Source organism: Aquarana catesbeiana, linkage group LG02 (assembly GCF_042186555.1).
Source record: "Aquarana catesbeiana isolate 2022-GZ linkage group LG02, ASM4218655v1, whole genome shotgun sequence".
Taxonomy (NCBI): Eukaryota; Metazoa; Chordata; class Amphibia; order Anura; family Ranidae; genus Aquarana; species Aquarana catesbeiana.
The window spans coordinates 45,071,498-45,093,367 of NC_133325.1; positions in this window are offsets into that span (position 1 = coordinate 45,071,498).

The following is a 21,870-nucleotide window of genomic DNA, read 5'->3' on the forward strand; positions in this document are numbered from 1 at the left end:
AGAAATTCATACCTTTACAACCCCTTTAACCCTCTTGGGCATGGAGTTCACCAGAGCTTCACAGTTTGCCACCGGAGTCCTCTTCTACTCCTCCATGATGACATCACGGAGCTGGTGGATGTTAGAGACCTTGCGGACCTCCATCTTCCATTTGAGGATGTCCCACAGATGCTCAATAGGGTTTAGGTCTGGAGACATGCTTGGCCAGTCCATCACCTTTACCTTCAGCTTCTTTAGCAAGGCAGTGGTCATCTTGGAGGTGTGTTTGTGGTCGTTATCATGATGGAATACTGCTCTGCGGCCCAGTCTCTGAAGGCAGAGGATCATGCTCTGCTTCAGTATGTCACAGTACATGTTGGCATTCTCAATACTGAGGATAGATTAAGGCTCCCATACTGGAGACAGAAGGTCTCCCCCAGGGGTCAGAGGTGTCCAAGCCAGGAGTCGGGAGACAGGAGGCCTCGTTCCAGGAGTCAGAGGGGCTCCTGTCAGGGTTATCTAGCTATATTTGGGAGTTTTTCAATGAGGTTTTCCCTCTAAAACGCCATTTCGTTCCTCCTGGCTACCTATTGATACAGGGTAGGTGAAAGTGGATTAATCAGGTCTTATTTGGTATCATGTGTTTTTTCCAAGTTTAAACCATGATATCTTTCTAAAAGCCCAATTAAGGGGTATATCCCCTCTGTGACATACTGATGCTTTGCTAGAACTGTTTTCTCGGGGGTCTTGACAGTCCTTTGGAGTGGTGCTTGTACTCGGGGTGATGATCTGATTGTCAGATGATCTATGTAAACGTTTGTATATATATTTTGTATATTTTGTATTGAATTTCATATAATTCCTCCTTCCCATACTCCACAATTGCCATTTCCCTTATCAGGCTAGGGCTGAGTTTTGACTTTCCCTGTGGATCCATCCGCAGTACAGCCTTTACAGCACTACAGTTTCAGAGGTTCCAATCCGGTTATCATTCTGGCTCCCGAGCTGTCCGAAGCAGCAGGACTACAATGCCCATTTAGATCCTCTGTAACAGGGGGTCATGGGGTTCCAGTAAGCGGCCAGGCACTTCATTTATGGTGGTGGACCCACACATCTGGGATTTCATTTAAATTGGACACTTTTTGGCATTTCCACGGCACTTGTAGGGTGTTTTTTGTATATGGACTTCCCTTTTTTTACACTTTTTCTAAAATAAGATATTTTTTCCCTTTTTTATATATACTGCAATCCTTCACAGTTTCTATGTACGAATTTGATTTGTTATTGAATATATTTCTTTTAAGGGGAAGTGGGATCAATCTCCCAACCTAGTATTCAGTTTGCCACACTTACCATATGTTTATATAATATTTATTCAAATATAGGCTGAGTACTCCTTTTCAGTCATACACATGTTAGTTTTTGTTTTGAGCGCGAGTCAATATTTTTCTCACTTGATTTCTGTGTGTTTGTGTCACATATAGGACTCTGCAGCATACATGGTTAACATTATTTATTTTTGATGCGCAGTTATTTATTCATTTTTTCATATATTTTGTATAACCTTAGACCTTATGGTCTCTATAAATGAATTGTTTAAATGACCTTTCTGTTGATTAAATATACTTAATATTTTTTTCTGCTTATTTGTAGTGATAGTGTACATAAAGGTGTACAATAAGCTCCTGAAGAAGCCAGTTTGATGGTGAAACATGTAGAGCCGCAAATCCTTTGTACCTCGATCATATGAACGTTTATTTGTTGTTTTTAACATTTTTAATGTTTATATTATACCCCTTCCCTGCCACTGTCATTTATACAGTAATCAGTGCATTTTTATAGCACTGATTGCTGTATAAATGACAATGGTCCCAAAATAGTGTCAAAAGTGTCCGATGTGTCCGCCATAATGTTGCAGTCATGATAAAAATCACAGATCGCTAGATCATTACTAATAAGAAAAAATAATAATAAAAATGCCATAAAGCTATCCCCTATTTTGTAGACGCTATAATTTTTGCGCAAACCAATCAGTGTAGGCTTATTGTGATTTTTTTTACCAAAAATATGTAGAAGAATAAATGATGAACTGATATTCATATATAACGTTGTAAAACTATCCTTGTGAAAAAATAAAGAATTTATAAAAGAAAAAAAAAAATAGATATCGGCCTAAACTGAGGAAAAAAAATAGTTTTTTATATATTTTTGTGGGATAGTTATTATAGCAAAAGTAAAAAATATAGCTTTTTTTTCAAAATTGTCGCTATTTTGTTTTGTTTATAGCCCAAAAAATAAAAACCGCAGAGGTGATCAAATACCACCAAAAGAAAGCTCTATTTGTGGGAAAAAAAGGATGTCAATTTTGTTTGGGTGCAAAGTCGCGGTCAGTTAAAGCGACGCAGTGACGAATCGCAAAAAGTGCTCTGGTCAGGAAGGGGGTAAAATCTTCTGGGGCTGAAGCGGTTCAACTCCCATTCCCCTATTTCTTTATACATATGGAGATTTTTAAGTACCGTAGTTTGTCGCCATTCCACGAGCATGCGCAATTTCAAAGCATGACATATTAGGTATCTATTTACTTGGCGTAACATCATCTTTAACATTATACAAAAAAAATTTGGCTAAATTTACTGTTTTTTTTTAAATTCATGAAATTGAATCAATTAATTGAAAACAAATCCTGTGATGTCACCGCTGTCCCCGCTGGCTGGAAGCGTCCATCTTCAGCCCTCTTCCTTCCGGAGCCGCGGACTCCGGCTCTGTGACTGGCCGGAGTCGCTTGACGTCACTCCTGCGCATGCGTGCTGGAGCTGCCAGTCACGTCACGATCCCTTTAGAAACGGCACGATCGTGCCATCTCTAAAGTGCGCATGCGCCCCCTCTTCCTTCCCGGGCCGCGGACTCCGGCTCTCTGTGACTGGCCGGAGTCGCTTGACGTCACTCCCGCGCATGCGTGCGGGAGCTGCCAGTCACGTCACGATCCCTTTAGAAACGGCACGATCGTGCCATCTCTAAAGTGCGCATGCGCCGATGACGTCAGCGCAAGCGTATATTGTAAATATCTCCTAAACCGTGCAGGTTTAGGAGATATTTCCAGCACCTACAGGTAAGCCTTATTTATAGGCTTACCTGTAAGTAAAAGTGGTTGTACAGGGTTTACAACCACTTTAAATAGACTGTAGTGCAAATCTCCAATATGCAAAAAGCACTAAAAATGCAGAGGTGTGAATCAGGCCTAAGACGGGAAGTTCCTCTCCCGCTCATGGAACAAAATTGAGATGGGGTGAGCATTACTCAGCCATTCACAGAAAGCTTTGTATGCTATGAATAAATACAAATCTTCCTCTGTTTGGCTGAGGCAGATGGATGATGTCATGATCTCCACCTCTGCCAATCAGAGGAGGTTTTGTATTCATTCAAACAAATACAAAGCTCCCTGTGAATGGCTGAGCAGCGCTCAGCCTTACTTACATAGCTACATAGTAGGTGAGGTTGAAAAAAAGACACAAGTCCATCAAGTCCAACCTATGTGTGTGTGATTATATGTCAGTGTCACTTGATTTTTTTTTTCAGGAACAGAAGGGGTACTTCCCATCCCGCTGCTGGAACACAGTGCTGTATACTGTGGATTTAAACTGAGGTTCCATTCAGCACTCCCAGCTGCTGCATCTGTTAGTCAAGTAAAGAATTCATTTGGACCAGCTTGGTGCACACTAACTATTTCACCGATTTCTGCCCGCCGGCCGTCAAATGACGGCTGGGCAGCACGGCTCTCGTTCTGGGTGGACGTCATATGACGGCCCTCCAGAAGGACCGCTCTTGCGCTCCCGTGGGGGCGCGCATCGCAGCAATCAGTGGTGCGGTGTGTCAGTCTGACACACAGCTGCACCGATCTCGGTAAAGAGCCTCTGACGGAGGCTCTTTACCACGTGATCAGCCATGTCCAATCACGCTTGATCACGATGTAAACAGGAAGAGCCGTTGATCGGCTTTTCCTCACTCGTGTCTGACAGACGTGAGTAGAGAAGAGCCGATCGGCTGCTCTCCTGACAGGGGGGGTCTGTGCTGATTGTTTATCAGTATAGCCCCCCCTCGGATGCCCACCCAGGACCACCAGGATGCCACAGGACCACCAGGGATGCCACCACACTGGACCACCAGGTATGCCACCCTAGACCACCAGAGAAATGCCAATCAATGCCCAGGCAGCTGCCAATCAGTGCCCATCCCCAATGCCTGCCAGTGCCATCAGTGATGCCTATCAGTGTCGCATTTCAGTGCCACATATCAGTGCCCAGCAGTGCCGCCTATCAGTGCCACCCATAAGTACCCATCAGTGCAGCCTTTCAGTGCCCAGTGTCACCTATCAGTGCCCACCAGTGCCACCCATGAGTGCCCATCAGTGCTGCCTATCAATGCCTACCAGTGCTGCATACCAGTGCCACCCATCAGTGCCGCCTACCAGTGCCCATCAGTGCCGCCTATCAGTGCCTGTCAGTGCCCTTCAGTGCCACCTCATTGGTGCCACCTCATCGGTGCCGCCTTATCAGTGCCCATCAGTGAAGGAGAAAACTTACTTATTTACAAAATTTTATAACAGAAACAAAAGAAAAACTTTTTTTTTTCCTAAATTTTCGGTCTTTTTTTATGTGTTTAGCAAAAAATAAAAAACTCAGAGGTGATCAAAAGAAAGCTCTATTTGTGGGAAAAAAATGATAAAAATTCTGTTTGGGTACAGCATAGCATGACCGCGCAATTGTCATTTAAACAGCGACCGCGCTGAAAGCTGAAAATTGGCCTGGGCAGGAAGGGGGTGTAAGTGCCCGGTATTGAAGTAGTTAAAGTTCACTGAAACCATCTGAGCCGTTGGAAAAAAGCGCAGCGGAAGATTGATGAGGTCATCCTTATGCTCCCCCCTCTTGCAAGCAAAAAAAGCCCCGATTGATTCAGCTTGCTGCCCATCGCCTTGGACTAATTGCTTATGAATGTTGTGTCACTGTCCAGGAACAAGCACAAGTGAAGTCAGTGCAAAGGAGAACTGACAAAAAGTATTGAAACAAGCGGATTAGTATAGAAGCTTGAAAAGTAGCTTTTCTTTTTTTTTTTTTTTTTTTTTTTAGAGGTCAGCAATGGCAGCTTTTAGTATATGTTTTATCACAAGCATTTCTATAGCGCCATTAATTTATGCAGTGCTTTACCTACTATAGAACACGTGTGTCGAACACAAGGCCCACACAGGGCTGGTGCAAGGATTTTTGACATCCTAGGCGAATCCTCATTTTGCCGCCCCTGACCCCACCCCTTTGTCCTGCCCATGTGACAGGAGCCAGCGTTATACAGGAAGCATCAGCTCTGATTCCTCTAGTGCCAGCTCCGTTCTTCACACTGATGCTCGGGGATGGTGAGTCGGGAACCCGCAATCTGGGCTTTTCGACCCACCATCTCAGAGCAGGAGGTGGTGAGCCACATCAGAGGGCCAGCAGTTGGGCACCCCTGCTGTAAGGGATGCATTGTGTGTAAGGCAGAGCTGGCTGTACTGGGACGATCACCAGAGAGTCCCGGAGAGAGAAAGACAGGTCGGTCACTGATGATCATAGAGGCGCACAGGAAATAATATATATAAACGGACTACCAAAACAAACTGGAAGACAATTAGTCTAAGTAAAAGTGGAGACAACCCCTCACCTCATCCCAAAATAATAGGAAAAATTAAAAAGAAGAAATGCCCCAGGGATTTTGCGGGCGAGAAGGGAAGGAAAAACAAAGTTGTGATCGATGGTGAATATATGATTGGTATAGATCAAGTGATCAGAAATAGTAAAAATATATGCTTTACTCAAAAAATTATCACAAAATATAAGTTAAAAACAATAGATAAGTCATACAACTATTGCACTGATATCATGTTAATGAGGGTTCTAATAAAAGAAACACATGCATACATGATACGTTTGGAGACCCAACATGTTTCGGAATATTATAGGTGTAATTCCTTCTTCAGGGGTTTCCTGCGAGGTTGCATTGTATAATCTAAAACAGTACATGAGTAAAACATACCAATCATCAGTGGCGTCGCTAGGGGGTGGCTTTTGGGGCTATAGCCCTGAATCTGGGGCCCATAGACCCGAGTCTCTGCAGGGGTCCCCAAGGGGCAGGGAGGCTCCATGGGGACCCTGATGTAAGGGGGGGCTCTCTGGGGACCCTAATGCAAGGTTGAGGCTCTCTGGGGACCCCAATTTTAAGGGGGAGGCTCTCTGGGGACCCTAATTTAAGGGGGAGGCTCTCTGGGGACCCTAATGTAAGGGGGAGGCTCTCTGGGGACCCTGATGTAAGTGGAGGGCTCTCTGGGGACCCTGATGTAAGGGGGGCTCTCTGGGGATATACACACATGTATATTACTGTATATACATGTGTATGCCCACCCAAGCAAATGACTTTCTTTAATACGCTGCTATGGGCTCTATCCCCAGATCTTTTGTAGACCTAGCAACGCCCCTGCCAATCATTATTACATAAATAAATCAAATGTATCGAAATGAAGTATAAATAATGAAGATACAAGGAATAGGGGCTTGGGAAGAAAGAGCAAAGTAATAGTTGGTAATAGTAAGAAAACGTACTAGTTCACAACGCTGTAATTATTACATGGACCGATAAATATAGATGATTTAACAAGTGGCACTCCAGGTTCCAATCCCTATAATGTCAGTCAGGAATGTATTTTTTTACATGAAGAGTGAATCGATATATGGGTACATCTGTTTGAAACTAACGTTGGATATTGTATCGAATTTCTTCCATATATTTTACATGAATGGCAGCATCGCATTAAAAAACCATCGGGTATGCCCGACCCACAGAGTCCACATGGAACAGCATAGAAAAAATAGGTGCAGGATCCTAGATGTAAATATAATATATTGTATATATTAAAGTGTAATATATAACTAAAGAGGTATAACATATATAAAATATTATATTATTGGAAGCTGGCAGAGCAGGGGGACATGAAGGGGAGAGGATTATAATGTGTGTACTTGTACGCACACCAGGGAGGTCATTGAATACAAGAAGTTGTAAAAAGGTCAATTGACCTCTGTCAATTTGTTGCATGCAAGTAAAAAAAGGGAGAAAGACAAAGATAAGCTAAAAGAGGCGTGCAGTGGCAGGGGATGTGGATGTTTGCTTCCCTTCTGTTGGGAGACTCTCGACATGTCCTCCAGGCTCCAGTGCTGTGCCTCCAATTACACTATCGGTCGGATGGAGCGGCTGCCTGAGACTGATTTAGTTACATGCTGCAGCCTGCAGAGCATGCAGACGCAGAGGAAAACCAGCGGATGGGTGCCCTAGGTTGCTGCCTAGTTTGCCTAGTGGTAGCACCAGTCCTGGGCCCACAGGCTGAATCAGGCCCACCCACCAGGCCCACCCACCAGTAAGGGGTGCATCCCCATCATACCCAGCGCATGATGGGGATGCACCCCTCACTTGTACCTTCTAAATGTTTTTTGGAATTTTCACACACTTTTTTGATATAGTAATAAAGTTTATTATTCATTTTTGGATATACCGTGATGATTCTCCAAGGGCTTTTCTGGGGCACTTCTTTGCCCCATTTTCTTCATTATTTAATAGGTCCTCTGGTCCTCCTCTAGACCCTGCACTTTCTGCTTCCCAGCTCCACCCCCAGCAGCCCAAGGTGGGGGACTCTTGACTTCTGAGGTAAGGGGTGGTTGGGTGCTCTGGACACTGCTCTGTAGGTAGCTATTCTTGGCCTCCATCCGAAAATTCTACGTACCAGGCTGTCATACTAATTATCTGGCTATTATTCTTTAGAGCCTCTAGTCTGAAACAATTATACAACACAAGAACTCGTGGTCTAAACACTTTTCTGGGGTCAGTTGCTCATGGTGGTAACTACCACCATGACAGCCAGATGCATAGCATTTCAGATCAGCAATGCCGGCCCTCTTATTATTGCCAGTGACAATACTGGAGAATTTATTGGCTGCAGTCTCACGGCTGTGGCTCTTATGATAGATGTAGGCTACAGGTCCCTAGAGATTATCTTCTGTGAAGGAATTGAACTCTTTAATCCGCATTACTTATACTGATACCCGACGTGTCCTAACATTCTTCCTCTACTGCTGACAACAGTGCACCGTTCTACCCAGCAGACTGTGTCCATTCATTGAGATGTATGTTTGGATGTAACAGAGCAGGACATCAAAGCTAATGAAGACAATACACTACTGAAGACATGAAACTTTTTTTTTTTTTCCTTTACAGATGTTTTATCAATCCACACGATATTCTGCTTTTGTACTTTGTCAGAACAAATAACTGCGGGATAAAAGGCACTTGTAACACACGTCAGCAGTTTGTAGATTTACCTAGACTCAAAAAAATTAAGATTTGTTACGTTACAGGAAGCATCTACTTTATGCACCTTTTTTTTAGAATCATACTTATCTAGGTGGATGCTGCATCTATCTCCCCGCTGGCTCTAAGACTGAGAACCGAGCAATCAAACACCGCTGATCGCTCAGTTTTCAGAGCTCCGTGAGAAGGGTGCTAGTAACTGTCAGATGGGATCATACAAGAATAAAGAACTTTGCACTTTGAAACAACCTTGCCAGTATGTTGGTGACATACAGTGCCTTGAAAAACTATTCATACGTCTTGAAATTTTCCATATTTTGTCATGTTACAACCAAAAAACTTAAATGTATTTTATTGGGATTTAATGTGATAGACCAACACAAAGTGGCACATAATTGTGAAGTGGAAGGAAAATGATAAATGGTTTTCAATATTTTTTGCAACTAAATATCTGAAAGTGTGATGTGCATTTGTATTCAGCCCCCTTTACTTTGATACCACTAACTAAAATCTAGTGGAACCAATTGCCTTCAGAAGTTACCTAATTAGTAAATAGAGTCCACGTGTGTGTAATTTTATCTCAGTATAAATACAGCTGTTCTGTGAAGCCCTCAGAAGTTTGTTAGAGAACCTTAGTGAACAAACAGCATTATGAAGTCCAAGGAACACACCAGAAAAGGTCAGGGATAAAGTTGTGGAGAAGTTTAAAGCAGGGGTAGGTTATAAAGAAAATATCCCAAGCTTTGAACATCTCACGGTGCACTGTTCAATCCATCATCCGAAAATGGAAAGAGTATGGCACAACTGCAAACCTACCAAGACATGGCCGTCTACCTAAACTGACAGGCCAGGCAAGGAGAGCATTCATCAGAGAAGCAGCCAAGAGTCCCATGGTAACTCTGGAGGAGCTGCAGAGATCCACAGCTCAGGTAGGAGAATCTGTCCACAGGACAACTATTAGTCGTGTTCTCCACAAATCTGACATTTATTGGAGAGTAACAAGAAGAAAGACATTGTTGAAAGAAAGCCATAAGAAGTCCCATTTGCAGTTTGTGAGAAGCCATGTGGGAGACACAGCAAACATGTGGAAGAAGGTGCTCTGGTCAGATGAGACCGAAATTTAACTTTTTGGCCTAAAAGCAAAAACTAAGACTGCACATCACCTTGAACACACCATCCCCACCGTGAAACATGGTGGCAGCATCATGATGTGGGGATGCTTTTCTTCAGCAGGGACAGGGAAGCTGGTCAGAGTTGATGAGAAGATGGACTGAGCCAAATACAGGGCAATGTTAGAAGAAAACCTTTTAGAGTCTGCAAAAGACTTGAGACCGGGGTGGAGGTTCACCTTCCAGCAGGACAACGAACCTAAACATACAGCCAGAGCTACAATGGAATGGTTTAGATCAAAGCATATTCATGTGTTAGAAGGGCCCAGTCAAAGTCGAGGCCTAAATCCAATTGAGAATCTGTGGCAAGAATTGAAAATTGCTGTTCACAGACGCTCTCCATCCAATCTGACAGAGCTTGAGATATTCTGCAAAGAAGAATGGGCAAAAATGTCCCTCTCTAGATGTGCAAAGCTGGTAGAGACATCCCCAAAAAGACTTGCAGCTGTAATTGCAGTGAAAGGAGGTTCTACAAAGTATTGACTCAGGGGTGCTGAATACAAATGTCCCCCACACTTTTCACATATTTATTTGTAAAAAATTTTGAAAACCATTTATGATTTTCCTTCCACTTCACAATTATGTGCCACTTTGTGTTGGTCTACCACATACAATCCCATTAAAATACATTTACGTTTTTGGTTGTAACATGACAAAATGTGGAAAATTTTAAGGGGCGTGAATACTTTTTCAAGGCACTGTATGACCACGCAACCAGAAGGAAGACCTGTGGAAACAAAAAATAAAGCATGCAAGGGGTGCTCCAGAGGAGGAGGGTGGCTTGAGACTTGGGGGCTCAGGTTTTATATAAAAGCTGCACAAATTCAGCATTTTGCCCTTCCAGTGGAGTGTTCTGTTGTTACTAAATTGTTATCACTTAAAAAGCAATTTTTTTCCTGTGGCCTATTTATTATTTTAAGCTCTTTATCGGACTTGGCCGCCTTATCTTTTCTGGCGAGAGTATACATAGTGCTACTACCATTATACCGTGTCTATACACTTCTCTCCCATTCAGCATATTGGCTAGAATCCCAGTTACACGCTCTTTTACAATGACAATAAAATCTATGTCACTGTTCCAGGACTGTCGGAGAGCTTCTACTTTTTTTTTAAATATTTTTTTGGCATAAGATAACGGGCAGTATTTAGGAGAATCACAAAGCACTATTCTCCCACTCCAAGACTAATTAAAGAACAACAGTCTTCCACATATATCTCACTATATGTTCTATGACATTAAATATTTCCCATGCTGCAATGAACAATATTATGAAGTTCATTTTTTAACCCACAATAGAATATTTTTTAGCTTTTTCAGGACCAAATCTCATTGATGTGTAGACTAAATTCAGCCGTAAATATGTGCACCTCATCAATATATAAGTACATAGAAATAAAATATATACAAATATATATATACAATCAATATACAAAATTAAATGCAACAATAAAGTGTCAAATATAAAAAAAAAAAAAATTCTGTGTCATAACATATCAAAACATTTTTTTTTATTATAATAAAATGTCCTGTGCAGTCCACTATTTATTCAGTGCAGTAAATCCATTCATAAAATTTATCAGAAAATGTCCAAATTAATAACATAAATCTATAAAGTGTCCCATGCAATATTGGTCTGCACGGGACACTTTATTATAATATCAAAATATATACAGTGGATATAAAAAGTCTAGACACCCCTGTAAAATATCAGGTTTCTGTGATGTAAAAAAAGAAACAAAGATAAATCATTTTAGAACTTTTTCCACCTTTAATGTGACCTATAAACTGTACAACTCAATTGAAAAACAAACTGAAATCTTTTAGGTGGAGGGAAGTAAAAATAAAAATAATATGGTTGCATAAGTGTGCGCACCCTTACACTAATACTTTGTTGAAGCACCTTTTGATTTTATTACAGCACTCAGTCTTTTTGGGTATGAGTCTATCAGCATGGCACATCTTGACTTGTCAATATTTGCCCACTCTTCTTTGCAAAAACACTCCAAATCTGTAAGATGGCGAGGGCATCTCCTGTGCACAGCCCTCTTCAGATCACCCCACAGATTTTCAATCAGATTCAGGTCTGGGCTTTGGCTGGGCCATTCCAAAACTTTAATCTTCTTCTGGTGAAGCCATTCCTTTGTTGATTTGGATGTATGCTTTGGGTCATTGTCATGCTGAAAGATGAAGTTCCTCTTAATGTTCAGCTTTCTAGCAGAAGCCTGAAGGTTTGGTGCCAATATTGACTGGTATTTGGAAATGTTCATAATTCCCTCTACCCTGGCTAAGGCTGGATTCACACCTATGCAGTTTTAGTGCTTTTTGCATTTTGCAGATTTGCACTACAGTCCACTTAACATGGTTTCCTATGGAACACATTCTGTAGTGTAAATCTGCAAAATGCAAAAAGCACTAAAACTGCATAGGTGTGAATCTAGCCTAAGGCCCCTGTTCCAGCTGAAGAAAACAGCCCCAAAGCATGATGCTGCCACCACCATGCTTCACGGTGGGTATGGTGTTCTTTTGGTGATGTGCAGTGTTGTTTTTGCGCCAAACATATCTTTTGGAATTATGGCCAAAAAGTTCAACCTCGGTTTCATCAGACAATAACACATTTTCCCACATGCTTTTAGGAGACTTCAGATGTGTTTTTGCAAAATTTAGCTGGGCTTGGATGTTTTTCTTGGTAAGAAAAAGGCTTCCGTCTTGCCACTCTACCCCATAACCAAGATATATGAAGAATACAGGAGATTGTTGTCACATGTACCACACAGCCAGTACTTGCCAGATATTTCTGCAGCTCCTTTGATGTTGCTGTAGGCCTCTTGGCAGCCTGCCTGGCCAGTTTTCTTCTGGTCTTTTCATCAATTTTGGAGGGACGTCCAGTTCTTGGTAATGTCATTGTTGTGTCATATTTTCTCCACTTGATGATAACTGTCTTCACTGTGTTCCATGGTATATCTAATGCCTTAGAAATCCCTTCTCCCGACTGATACCTTTTAACAATGAGATCCCTCTGATACTTTGGAAGTAATCTGCGGACCATGGCTTTTGCTGTAGGATGCGACCAAGAAAATGTCAGGAAAGACCTACTAGAACAGCTGAACTTTATTTGGGGTTAATCAGAGGCACTTTAAATGATGGCAGATGTGTACCATATTATTTTATTTTTTTATTTTTACTCCCCCTCCCAAAAAAAAAAGATTTCAGTTTGTTTTTCAATTGAGTTGTACAGTTTAAAGGTCACATTAAAGGTGGAAAAAGTTCTGAAATTATTTATCTTTGATTCATTTTTTTACATCACGGAAACCTGACATTTTAACAGGGGTGTGTAGACTTTTTATATCCACTGTACATAAAATTCATATACAAAATTATATACAACAAAAAAAGTGGCAAATGTTCCCCAAAACATTGTTTGGTATCAAACATTTTTTTTATTATACTAAAGTGTTCTGTGCAGTCCAGTTTATTCAGGGCAATAAATTCATGCAAAAAGGCTCATCAGTATAATACAGTCTTTTTAAATAATGTTCAGCATCCCAGCCACAGCATAGCTAACATAGCAAAGTCCCAGTTACAGGCCAGCTCACCCAGCAGGTCACAGTCCACCTGTGGAGCCTTCCAACCAGCATGCAGTTCTCTTCCTCACTGTTAGCAAAACAGTTGCACACAAACTCTCAGACCAGCTGACTAATAACCAGAAGTACCTGCCCTCTTCATGAACCTTCTCTTAAAGTGGTTGTATATTTACAAGGATGAATTGTACCTATAGGTAAGCCTATAATAAGGCTTACCTACAGGTACTGTAAATATCTCCTAAACGTGCGCCGTTTAGGAGATATTTACTGTTTATGCACCCGATGATGTCATCCATCAACCGTGCCACCCTCCTTCAGAGCCCTGTGCCGTGACCGGCGCCTCCCGCATGCATGCGCAAGAGTGACGTCACGTGGCTCTGGCAAGTCACAAAGCCAGAGTCCGCGGACCCAGGAAGGAAGACGGGTGAAGATGGTTGTGGCCTCCAGCAATGACAACGCATTGGTGGAGGGCTTAGTTTGCAGGTAAGTTTCACATAATGTGCTAGTATGTGATGCATACCAGCACATTTTGCCTTTACTTTACAGGTCAGAAAAAAAAAAACAATAATTCAGCCTGAGGTTTACTTCCTCTTTAACCCGACCCCAGGCTGACTCTACATATAGTTAAAAAAGATTATATGATACCAAAAAATTTTTGGTGGGAATATTTGCCACTTTATTGTATATCATTTTGTATATGAACTTGATGTATATATTCTGTTTCTTTTTACTTATATGTGTAATGTGGGTAGGGGGCGCTGTGACTAATTATAAACTATATTTTCATATAAGTATTTGGCAATGGAAATAATGTAAATAGTGGTACAATAAATAATAAACAATAAAAATTGAATCAAAGTGAAAAGCCCATATTCTTCAGTGAAGTGTTCAAACAAATGTGATTAAATTGATGAATAAGTGTAGATATCCTCCACCGCTTAAATGATTTTCAAATCACACCCAAGATGCTCAAGTAAATAGACCTGCTCACCAGACAGCCATGACCTCTTTAGCCAAAAAGAAGGTCTAAATGCGCTTGTTATAACAATCTTGCAGCCTGGTGTGGAATCAAAAACCTTCTGAGCTGAACTCTCCTCTCCACCACAATGCCATATGGAATGAGAAGACAAGGAAGGACCAATAGCGTAATTCTGCTTTTTATTTAGACATATAAAATCATAAAAATGTCTGCTTACATAAATTCGTGCCTGTGTCCCGGCACTAGGAGAATTCGCATGCGGGCCAGATGGAAGCCGCACTCTGCCCTGCTCGTGCTGGGAATCGACGTGCGTTCCACTGCCGCTGTGAGACGAACCGGACCTGGAAGAGACGTGACCGGAGGGACGGTCACGTCACTTCTGGTCATGTCACTTCCGGGCCCCAGCTTCCGCTAAGCTAGTGTCTGAACTAGCAGCCTTATCCTGCATGGATCCCTTTCTGGTTTTGCATAGAGACAAGGTGGTGTTGAGGCCCAAGACTTCCTTCTTGCCTATGGTATTTTCTCTTTTCACCTTAACTAGCATGGCCACTATCTGGCTTCAACAAAAATTGATAGGTGCACTAGCTTCTTGTCCACTATCTCTAGGTGGCAGACAGACCATCATTTAAGTTTAGGGTCTCAAAGGATTGGGTTCCTCCCCTTGCTGTCAAGGCACATGCTAGTAAATTTGTGAGGGCTTTTTGGCATTAAACAACTGCTTCCCAGATGTACAAGGTTGCCATTTGGTCTTCTGTTCACATGTAGCACCCTTGTCCTAAACAGGGCTGATAATAAATTTAGTTGTGCTAGGTGGTAGCTAGCCCGGCTAATTTGTAGTCTTTTGATCAAATGGGTTTCTCCTAAGCCTGTGTTTAACTGTGGTTTCTCCCTTTTGTCAATAGGTGGCACTGTTACCTTTGTTATTAGTATGATAAATTACAGTGAATTCAGGTTATAAGTGTTTTTACTTCTCTCAGCCAATCAGTAGGAGTTTCTTTGACCGCTGAGGATGCTGGGAGAAGGTATTTATTCGGAGGAGGTCATATGATCTGGGTTCTTTCCACCCAGACTGCGGGTGGGTGTGTGAGGAGCAGCTGCAGAGGTGTAGGCCTGAAGCCTGTTACCCTTTCCACTCTATATTTATGATTTATTAATCACAAGATATGAAGTGGGTTAAATGAGAGTTCTTTTGACCAGAAGTGAAAGCTTTAACATAATAACATTTATTAGAGTATTGTTAAAAGTCTAATCTAATACACAGAAAATATCTATAGTCTTAATCAAGGGAGGAAATGTTAGGTTAAAATACAAGAATATGGAGTATATTCATCACAATATACCAATAGTAAAGAAACAAAGTTAAGTGCTGGGAGATGCTCTGATAATTACCTCTATTATTGGTTCTGGGCCCAGGTCAGTTTCATCTCCCTCTCACTCTCTTTGCGGACTACTCTTATAGGCCCATCTCTCATTGACTTGAACAGGGCCACTCTGATTGGGTATTCTGTTAGCCCTCTACTCCCTCCGTGCATATCTGCTCCAAGATTGGACAATTTCTTCTTCCCTTAACTTAGCATAGCTCAGCCCCTCAATAGCACCTCCTTTCTTGGATTAATGAGTTAGTGATAATAAATTTGCAGAGATATTAATTAAAGAGGAGGTTGTCACCTTCTCTTGAATGGGGCACTTAACCATGCACGGTCATAGCCGGGGTAAATTGTCCATTTCTGAACAGATCAAAGAAATATTCTAAGCATATCAAACACCCTTTGATATGGATAAATGGTTGGTTAACAAAGAGGACTACAAAGCCTTTATCTAGCTAATGAATTTGGCCCCGTCAAGTCTACACACTCAGATGGTATCTCTTCCTTGCCTTTGAATATTACGACAGGTAAATAGCAGAGCGTCTCCCCAAAACACATCCCCACCTAAACTTCTTGCAAATCAAAAGGAACTGTTAAATGAATTAGATCTTCTCAGGCAAAGCTATATTTACATCTAGCTAAGTTAACCCCTTACTAACAACAATATTACATACACACTAATCTTATTTCTTATCCTAAACTATATATATATATATATATATATATATATATATATATATATATACAAATATTCCCAGTTGCTAATGGAGACTACTCATAAACTCCTCATAAGGCAACAAGCCTGAGGCCTAGCCATGTGTACAGGGGCTCTGTTGGAGAGAGCCTGTTTGATGCCGGGAGGCATGGGAGAGGAACTTGCCAGAGGGTCAACACCTCTTGCCGGTGGCATACTGAGAGGGATGGAGTTCTGAGGAAGTACCAGAGGAAACTCTTCAAAAGCTGGGGGCGGGGACTGGGGAAGCTTCAGGAGAGAACTCATCTGAGGAAATTCAGTGAGATGCTGTGAGTTGAGTGTGTTGCTATAGGAGACAGCTGTTGCTACGAAATTACAGATCGCTGGGTCCAGCTTAAAGGCACTTTTTCTGTATTGCTGTCTACCTTTTTCTACATTTTGCCTGAGGAGTCTGCCAGTCTGCTGATTTGCAATTGCATTTGCCTAAGGGTTTCTTGTGCCCCACCCCTCTCTCCCACAGTTTTCCTGTTAAGAGAAATAAACTTCTCTTGTTCATTTCTAAAAGTGACTGGCGTCCATCTTTCCAACTTGCACAACACCAACAATGCCTAGTAACCTGCACCCTGAGGAGGAATGTTGGCCCTTCCTGTCTCTGGGGGTCACCACCAGGCCTCCGGGGGATGGGCAGGGCACTACACACATATTCTCTAAGTTCTATCAGGGGACATTTCAGCTTCAAATGATACTAGATCGGGCATACGGTCCTTAAGGCAGCTCCTTGAGCTGCAGGCAGGCTCTATCTGTTTTTTGTTTCCTTGGGCCTGTTAACATTTGTTTGCTGTGTTGCCTACCACTCATATGGACGTCTTTTGAACATCCTGAAGGTTTTCTGTGGATGAAGAAGAAAAATGAATTTTTGTACTTACATTAAAATCATTTTTTGAGTCCATCAAGGGACATAGATCCTACCCTTGTATATTTACAATCATGCTTTTCGTCTTCTGTGATCCAGAACCTCGCCCCAGAATGCACAGGGCCCTAAACACCGGTTGCACTTGGTACAGTGTTCAGCCCTGTCCAGCCACAGCCTGTTGAAATGCTGGGACTGGACATGGATGGCCCCATTCACAAGGGGTCTAAGGCTTACTGTGTCTCTCAATGGACTCCAAGAAAAAGATTTTTTGGTGAGTAAAATCCTATTTTTCCCAACAACAGTTTAGCAGTGACAGCCTCCAATTTCTATCAAGAATGATTAACTGTACAAGGCAATTGGTAATCACACTGGTTCTGACGTTGGCGTGTCGCCATGACAGTGATGCCGACTCGTCATCTCCTTCAAAAGACTGACGTCAATAGCTCAGTGTTCTCTGTAATATGTCGGTATTATATAATTGAATAAACCAAATATCAGATATCACTGTGTACCATGGTACCATGGTGTCTGCTTGATGAAGAAAAGAAAAAAAAAGAGGCTCTTATTTCCCCATCAACTTCTGATCTCCTTTCACATATTTTCATTACGCATTTATTAATGTCGGGAGAGTGAAAATAGAGAGAACGATTACCGCATAATCTCCTGATCCATCGCACACTGCGCACAAAATGGGATGATATTACCGCATTATGTTCTCATGGTGACCTTCAAACTGCATGAGTCAGACCCGCACACAGGACTCCTGGAGGCTACCATGTGCCTTCTGTGACACAGAATGCAACCCGTAAAGGTTAATGGAATTACATGTCCAACCAGGCTTTAAAGGAACACCGACACTTTATTCTTTCAAATATGAAGCCTGTACTGAAATGGCTTACTCTGATTTCATCGCACACTGTGAGCTTCTCACAATGTGCAAGGGCAGCTAATGCAAGTCAGATTGAGCTCGTCTTATTTCCATCACTGGCCTGTCCCATCCCTTTTCAATCATTGTACTTCAGTTTTTCAATCAAAGAGGCTCAGCATCACACGTGGCCATTACCTAGGGCGGTGATGCCGAACCTTGGCACCCCAGATGTTTTGGAACTACCTTTACCATGAAGCTCAACTACACTGCAGAGTGCATAAGCATCGTGGGAAATGTAAATCCAAAACATCTGGGGTACCAAGGTTCGCCATCACTGACCTAGGGTGATCTGCAGGAAAATTCAGCCCTTCTAGGAATACCCAGTCCTCCAGGCTGACATCCACCCATCGATGCAATTTGATATTTACATAAATCCACCCAAGGGCCAGCCCAATGCTTGCACCAGAACTTTAAGGGGAATACTAGGACAGTGTGCAGTGATGTTTTCAGAAGGCTTTGTACATCATCTAATATATACTGATTACCCCTCCTCCCACACGATGAAGTCACGCATGTGTGACGTAATGCGTAGGGTCAGAGGAGAGGCTGACGTGAACCGGAAGTGACGCGGTAGGATGCCCGGGAGTTTCAGCTTTAATATCTATGTGGTGGTTTTAATCTTTAAATAATGGCTGCATGAATTCATAAGTGGAATAAAAGAAGCCATACATCTATCCTGCAAAATAAAGAGGAGTGACCTGGAGAGGGACCGCTGTGGACAGTAGGAGTGGTAGACATCTAAAGGAGGAAAGACGCAAGGTGTTATAACCAATATAAGCACTATTGATATATACTTGAGGTGAGAGTTCTGGGAGCCAGCATGTGGTGTTTTAGGTATATCATATATGTATATGGTTTAACCTATTGGTAGAGGGTGAATAAAGTAACATGGGAATAATAACTTGAGGAATAATTTTGAAGATTATGTGGATCATTTAATGCAAATATGGACTATTATCACGATTGATTTATTGTGTTTACACTCTGTTGATGAATGTATGTGTAAGGAGTATCAATTGAACGTTTTAGTTATTTATCTTCATTTATTCTATTGGTTTATGGAAAATCTAGCAAATATATAATTAGCACAATTCTAATTTGCACCCAAAATTGGAACTTCCACTCATTTGTCTCCTCTCCCCCTCCGGTGCCACAATTGGCACCTTTCGGGGGGGAGGGGGGACAGGATACCTGTCTTTGACAGGTATCCTGTTCCCACTTCCAGGAGCCACGGCCCGTGACATCACCATGGGGCTCCCTCCACCTCTCCCTGTCGCCGGGCCAGTAGGGCAGAGGAGCAGGACCTCGCGCATGCGCATTAGAGTTCCTGGCGTAAAGCTGTAAGGCTACACTGCCAGGTACCCTTACCCGCAATAGCGGCGGCAACATCCGACAGCTGATGGAAAAATCAGCTGCGGTGTCGACACCGCTGGACTCCAGGACAGGTAAGTGTATTATTAAAAGCCAGCAGCTGCAGTATGTGTAGCTGCTGGATTTTAAATTTTTTTTATTTTGGGCGGAACACCTCGTTAACCACTTCAGCCCCGGAAGATTTTACCCCCTTCCTGACCAGAGCACTTTTTGCGATTCGGCACTGCATCGCTTCAGCTGAGGATTGCGCAGTCGTGCGATGTTGTAACCAAACAAAATTCACGTCCTTTTTTCCCACAAATAGAGCTTTCTTTTGGTGGTATTTGATCACCTTTGCGGTTTTTATTTTTTGCGCTATAAACCAAAAAAAAACATCAATTTTGAAAAAAAAAGCAATATTTTTTACTTTTTGCTATAAAAAATATCCCCCAAAAATATATAAAAATAATTTTTTTTTCCTTAGATTAGGCTGATATGTATTCTTCTACATATTTTTGGTTAAAAAAATCGCAATAAGCGTATATTGATTGGTTTGCGCAAAAGTCATAGCGTCTACAAAATAGGGGATAACTTTATGGCATTTTTATTATTAATTTTTTTTTTATTAGTAATGGCGGCGATCTGCGATTTTTATCGTGACTGCGACATTATGGCGGACACATCGGACACTTTTGACACTATTTTGGGATCAGTGACATTTATACAGCGATCAGTGCTATAAAAATGCACTGATCACTGTGTAAATGAAACTGGCAGGAAAGGAGTTAAGCACTAGGGGGCGATGAAGGGGTTAAGTGTGTCCTAGGGAGTGATTCTAACTGTGGGGGGGGATGGGCTCACTAGAACATGACAGAGATCACTGCTCCCGATCATAGGGTGCAGTAGATCTCTGTTATGTCACAAAGCAGAATGGGGAAATGCCTTGTTTACATAGACATCTCCCCGTTCTGCCTCTCCTCACCGCAATTGCATCGAGTTCCCGGGACGTGCGGCAAATTTAAAGGGACGTACATGAACGCCCATTTGCCTGCCTGTGCCATTCTGCCGACGTGTATCTGTGTGCGGTGGTCGGAAAGCGGTTAATAGTAGCGTAGTACTACACACTAATGAGATTATGTACGTCATCCTGCTGGCCCCTGCCACCAGGCATGATCTGCCTGCATTGCGTAGAGAATCACAGAGACTTCGATATCATGCTGAAGAGGGGGGAAAATTAGATACCAGGGAAGGCAAAATATAAGCAGATTAAACTTCAGCTTTAAAGTGTTACTGAACCCACAACAGTAAAATCAGTCTGTATATGCAGTAAAGTATGCTTGCACTGTGGAACCTAAGGGGTTAATCCTCTGAATTGTGTAAAAAAGGCTGTTGATCCTTCCCTTCTTCCACAGTCCCCGATCCATCTGCTGATAGTACAGAGTTTTGGGGGAACTCTGCACATTCTCAGTTTGGTGCTAGAAATTTTTTATTTTTTTTTTGGGACAGGGTACAGGGCCAATCAGCACTGTCCAGACAGAGGGTCAGGGGTCATGCAGCCTCATAGGACAATGAGAGGAGAATGAAAACTCCTCCTTCAAGCTTAAACCAGTGCCAGGTCAGACACCTTATAGAAGTCATAAGACTGCTATACACTGCTGACGAGAAAAGGTATTTAGCAGTTTATATTTACTAAAATAATTGCATTTCCATGTTCTGTGTACTGTGGGAGACCAGATATAATGAATGCAGGCTCCATGGGTTTAGTAACACTTTAAGTAGGGGGCGCTAGAACCCGTGTCAGCTTTTTTATCGGTGTCTATTTCCCTGTTGCAGATTTTCCCTCACTTCCTGTCTGTTAAAAAAACATGGTCTCCAGTACAGGAAGTGAGGAGAAATCTCTATAAAGCAGCCCCAGACAGGGGTTCTAAATGTTCATCAATTCTAAGCAAAACTAAAAATAAAGTTTTCAGTATACATACACTTTAATGTTTTTAAAAAAAAACTTATTTCTTTGTGTACTTGATAATTACCGTATATATTTACATGAGGGAAAGTCTGTAAGTTGACTGATTTTGAGCGTATCACATACACAAAAATATCAAGAAAAAAAAAACTAAAAAAATAAACTAAAATAAAGCTTTAATTAATATGAAAGCCACTAAGTTGCCTTCTACTTGGTTCTCAGCCCTCCTCATTACTCAGCACTGCAGATTGAATGAACATCTAAAACAGATTTAAGTCTACAAAGTGGCTTTAGAGTAATAAGCAAATTCATCTCAATTATCATTTGTTGCCTCGTTTCCTAGGAACAATCAATTTCTGGAGTGTTCATGACTTCATCTAATATTCATGGACACATGTATCTGTAATTAATCCATTCTGTATTCCTGAGCCTGTCACAGATAGCGTGCAGAGAGCGGACTAGCTATGGTGATAAATTTGATTTTCCAATGAGCAGTGCGTCAGTCAATCCAGTGCTGTTGATCAGTAAGTTGATGGAACTTCAGTGACTCTTGAAGCTCCTCTG